Raw genomic sequence first — 5,653 nt, 5'->3', positions numbered from 1 at the left:
TGTAGGGCACAAGGGTGGCAGTGGGTCACCGGATTCGGCACCCTTGACGAGCATAGTAGTTTATGGGTCCCCTGGAATGATGGGATTTGTAAAGCATGTTGACGAACGTAATCAGTTTGAAGTTTTGTGTGATGAGGGGGAGACTCGTTGGTACTGGCTTTAGTACAGGCAGATTCTAATCCGTTGTCTGTTATGGAAGAAAGGTTCGAAAGTTTGGGCAAAATCCCAGTGGGAGGTAGTAAGTGTGATTTCTTGCAAGATTCATGATTTCGTGTTCCTGGAATGTTAGGGGATTGAATGACCCTGTCAAGTGTATGGTGGTGGCAGACTTCCTGGCTTCCTCCTTTGTTTCTTTTTGTTGTTTGCTTGAGACGAGGGTTCGTCGCGAGAACTTTGATATAATGGTGGGTAGGTTTGGTAATGCTTGGAGGTGTGTGTGTAGTTCAAATGGGAGGGGAGTTAGGAGGATCTAGGTGATGTGGCGGAAGAGTGTCTATGATTTTCTTATAGATGTCAGTGGGGAACAATTCATTTCTGGAACCTTGGTGGATATTGTATCTAGCGCTAGGATTTATATTGGTGTTGTGTATGCCTCTAATCATGTGAGTGAGAGGAGGAACTTGTGGTCTCAGTTAATTGATGTGTGTGCCTTATGGCAGCTTCCTGGAGTTGTTCTGGGGGATTTTAATGCTATGCGTAGTAGTTCAGAGGATTTTGGAGGTTGCCATAGCTTGAAGAAGATGGAGGAGTTTAATGGGACGTTGTTGAAGGCGGATTTGGTTGACTTGGGTGTGATAGGTAACTGGTTTACTTGGACTAGTAAAATTCAGGGGAATGGTACCTTGCACCAGTTGGATCGCTGCTTGTATAATGAGGCGCTGAAGGTGGCTTTTTCGTATTCAGGGCTTAGGATTGGTCGGTGGGGGATTTCTGATCATAGCCCTCTTCTGGTTTCTACAAGGGAGACGAGGAGTAGGTCACCTCCTACATTTCACTATTTTTCTCATTAGGTAGAGGCTGCTGGTTTTATTAATACTATCAGGTCAGTGTGGAGAAAGTCAGAGGATGTGTCTCCCATGGTTAGCTTTGTGCAAAATTTGAAGGCAGTGAAGTGAATTTTACGTGCATCATTTGGTAGGCGTATCTCTATGTTATCTAAGGAGGTGCGGGTGGCTAGGCAGATTATGGAGGCTACTCAGGTTGAGGTGAAGAGGGATCCTCTCAAAGTCGGTTTGTGCGGAGGCAGCTCGAGCCATTGAAGTGTTCTGGTTAGTGGCTAGATTGGATGAGGCGTCGCTCCGGTAGAAAGCCAGGGTGAGGTGGCTGGAGTTAGATGATATGAACACGACATTTTTCCATCGCTGTGTTCGATCTCGTCGCAGTTGCAGTAGTTTATTTACGGTTATGGATGCTGGGGGGACTCGCCAAACGATGCATGATAGGATGGCAAGGGTGACGGTTGAGTTCTTTCGAAAGGTAGTTTGGGGTCTCAGCCTATTAGGTATAGGGATCTTACTGCACAGATTGAGGATATGTGCATTTCAGCTGGTTCGAGGAGGGGGTGGAGGCGCTTGGTAGTCCAGTGAGTCGAGATGAGATTCAGAAGGCTTTATTCTAATATGAAGTCTGGAAAGGCTCCTGGGCCTGATGGGTTTTCGGTGGATTTTTACAGAGCTGCTTGGAGCGTGGTTGGGGATGATTTCTATGATGTTGTGCTGAACTTTTTTGAGTCCAGTTACTTGCCTGGTGGAGTTAATTCTATTGCTATTATTCTTATTCTAAAGAGGCGGGGAGCTAAATGTATGGAGGAGTTTTGTCTTATTTCTTGTTGCAATGTTTTGTATAAGTGTATCTCGAGGATCTTAGCTTAGAGATTGAGGTTGTGGTTGCCTTCTTTCATTAATGGTAACCAGTCTGCGTTTGTTCCTGGTAGGTTAATTTTCGATAACATTTTATTGTGTCAGGAGCTTGTGGGGCGCTACAAGAAGGGCAGAGGGAATCCACGTTGTGTGTTGAAGTTTGATCTTTAGAAGGCGTACGATTTGGTCAATTGGGATTTTCTATTTGGTATGTTGTTGGCTATAGGTACGCCCCTTCAGTTTGTTAGTTGGATGAGGGCTTGTGTTACGTCATCTACATTCTCTGTGATGATTAATGGTTCCCTTGAGGGGTTTTTTCCTGGTATGAAGGGGTTGAGGTAGGGGGATCCATTGTCTCCTTTTTTGTTTATGATGGTGATGGAAGTCTTGTCTAGGTTGTTGAATAAACCTCCTATGTGGTTTAGTTTCCATGATCGGTGTGCGCGTGTCGGCCTGACTCATTTGGCTTTTGCAGACTATTTGATGATTTTTTGTGCAGCTGAAAGAAATTCCTTGGATTTTGTGAGGTAGGTCCTGGCGAATTTTGCAGGGCTATCTGGGTTAGTTGCAAATGTTGGGAAAAGTTCCATGTTTGTTGCGGGTGTGAAGCTTGGTGAGGCGGAGGAACTAGCTGCATTTATGGGATTCTCTCTTGGTTCGCTGCCTGTTAGGTATCTAGGGTTACCGTTATTGGCTGGTTGGTTGAGGGTTGTGGATTGTGCGCCTTTAATTCAGAGAATTACAACTCCTATTAGAAGCTGGGCGGCGCGTTCCTTCTCTTTTGTTGGAAGGTTGCAGCTTGTTATATCTGTTTAACAGTCATTTCAGGTGTTTTGGTGTAACATCTTCGTGTTGCCTGCGTGTGTAACTCATGAGGTTAATCGTCTGTTACGTCGTTATTTATAGAAGGGAAGTGCGATGAGTTGAGGTGGTGTGTAGGTGGCGTGGGCTGAGGTGTGCTTGCCGGTGGGAGGGGGGTTGGTTATGAAACATGTGGTGTCATGGAATCAGGCCGCTATTATGAAGTTGTTCTGGCTTCTCTTAAATAAATCGGGATCATTATGGGTGGCGTGGGTCGAGGCGTATGTATTGCATGGGCGGTCTTTGTGAGATGTTCAGAGTGAGGTTGGGAGGTCTTGGTGCTTGAGGGCTATCATGCGTTGTAGAGATAGATTCAAGCATCTGGTTCGTTTGATGGTTGGCAGTGGACGGTCTTGTTTTTTTTGGTGGGATCCTTGGTTGCTGGGGGGGAGGGGGTGCAATTTTGGATTCAAATGAGTCTACGGTGGTTTATGATGCAGAGATTAGTTTGGAGGCGCAGTTGTCGGAGTTTTTAGATAGTGAGGGAGGTTAGAGGTGGCCTATAGTGACTTGAGAGTTACTTTGAGATCTGGGGTCTTATTTAGGCACTGGGGCTTAGGGTGAGGGGGGAGGATATTGGGTTTGGGAGTCGGGTGCTAGTGGTCAGTTTTCTATTGATAGTGCATTGGAGAGTTTCTGTCCTTATCATCCTAGGGTGTCTTAGGCTAGTATTTTGTGGGCCGATGGTGGTATTCCGCGCCACTCCTTTTGTGCATGGTCAGTTGTGAGGGACAGGTTAGGTACGCAGGATTGGTTGAGGAGCTGGGGTGTGTTGTCAGAGGGGGGTGTCTTCTGTGTGGGGAAGGTATAGAGTTTTGGGATCATTTATTTTTCGAGTGTGGGTTTGGGAGAGAGGTGTTGTCAGGTGTGTTGCATCAGTTGGGTTCGTCGCATCGGGTGGCGGGTTAGGATGTCGAGTTGAGTTGCTTGTGCCGAGTGGGGTCGAGTAAGGGGGTGCATAGTAAGTTATTCCGTGTATTCTGGTGTGCTTTCATCTACTACATTTGGCAAGAGCGTAATCGACGGCTGCATGGAGGTCGACCGAAGTCGGTGTCTGCTTTGTTTCACTTTATGGTCTCTACGGTTCGTGCTCGAGCTGCTTCCTGGTGGGTTGATCTTCTTGGTCTTCTCTAGCATGTTTATGGTTGTTTTTCTTCTTTCTGGACTTGCTATTGTTCTCTATTTTGTTGTTGTCCCTTGTTGTGGGGTTTTGGTCTCTCTTCTTTGGTTTTCCCCTGGTGTTTTGGGGTTTTTTTTTACGTTAATGTTTGGTTTGTTCGGGTTTTTTTCTTGTTGGCTTTGTTTGCATTTTGTTGCCTTGTCTTTGTTTGTGCTTTGTTGCTTTGAGGCCTTGATCTCGGGCCGTGGGATCCTTCTTGTTGCTGTATAATAATATGATCTATTCTAGAAAAAAAAAAATTCTAATTTTTCTCTATTATCTAGTTATCTTACTGACTTAGTTATTAGAGCCATTTTTCTTTATTTTGTTGGTAATCTCTTCCTCGAATTACAAATTCGACTTCTAGTGTCACGTGAGGGCCAAGTGTGTTTCTCCTGTCCCAAATGTTGCATCAACAATTTGACACCATCTACAGGGACGAGAGTGATCTACAAATACAAATTTGAGAATCTTTGCAAAGTTAAGAGAATCAAGGCTACAGTGGCTTAGTTCCCACAATTATGTTAAAGAAGAAGTTCTGAAGGCAAAAACCATGAGTGAACTAGATCCTCATGACCAAAATCAAAGGAAGCCATGGGTGAATTCAATCCCCATAACCAAAATCAAATGAAACCATGGGTGAATGAAATCCCCATAACTAAAATGAAAGAATGTCATGGGAAGATTAAATCCCCATGTCTCTAGTTCGAAAGGAGGAGATTCAAATGATAGTAAGGAAAAAAGAATTTATGAAGATTGGCGCTTGATTTATTAAAAAGAAGAAAAAAGAAAAGAGAGAGAAAAGAGAGAAAAGGGAAAGAGGAAAAAGATGAAATAAAGAAAAGGATAAGAAAAACCCCTAATATCCGATCTTTTTTTCTTTCATTCTATCTCACTCCCTCTTTCACATGTGGTGCATAGTCAGCAGCAAACGAGCAACTACAAGCAAAACCGAGCAGTGACAATGATGCGTATGAACGGTTTAAGTGCCGACAGTGCGAAACTCTGAGCAACGTGATTTGAGTTTGTTCTTGGATTTTATGTGTCTATTTGACTATTTTATAGGTTTCAAGCATTTGAGAGGTAGAACGGGCGTTAATGGTGAAATGGAGTTAAAACGGGTCAAAATAGAGCTTAATTGCATCAACTGAAAATGAGAATTCCTAAATGACCAAAATGCCCTTGGAGATGCAATGCATAGTGTAGCACTAGCGCCTAGCGCTTTTTTCAATAGCATTGAATTTGGGTAGAACCACGATGTTGCTCTGTGGCATTGCGACGCTACCACAATTTTATAAATACTAATTTTAGTTACCTAAGTTAGGAGTTCTGCTGATCAGTCGATTCCCACACCGATTTCTCTTTTTTTTTTCTTCTCTTTTAGTCTGAGAATGTATCAAAAAAATTCCTTGGAATTATTCATGAACATTATGGGCTATTCATTTCTAGTTTGGGTTTTAGGATTTTTTTACCTATTTCAATGCATTTGTGAGTTTTTGAACTAGATTATTGCAATTGTTAGATTCAATTATGTTCCTTATTGATTATGATCATATTCCTGAATGCTTGGACATTTTATCATTATAGCTTTTGATTAATATTTGATACGTAATACATAATCTTGTATTCATCACCTAGAAGCAATAAGTGTTAGGGTTGATGCCCTAAATCTCGTGGGTTTCGTAGTTTGTAAATTATTTGTACACAAATTATTTATTTAATAAAATAAAGTGTTATTTTATTTTACATTTAGTTTGCATTAATCCAATCTAAT

The sequence above is a fragment of the Benincasa hispida genome, chromosome 11 (genome assembly GCF_009727055.1).
Source record: "Benincasa hispida cultivar B227 chromosome 11, ASM972705v1, whole genome shotgun sequence".
In the NCBI taxonomy this organism is placed as follows: domain Eukaryota; kingdom Viridiplantae; phylum Streptophyta; class Magnoliopsida; order Cucurbitales; family Cucurbitaceae; genus Benincasa; species Benincasa hispida.
The sequence above is the reverse complement of the archived record's forward strand: the minus strand, read 5'-3'. Positions refer to the sequence as shown.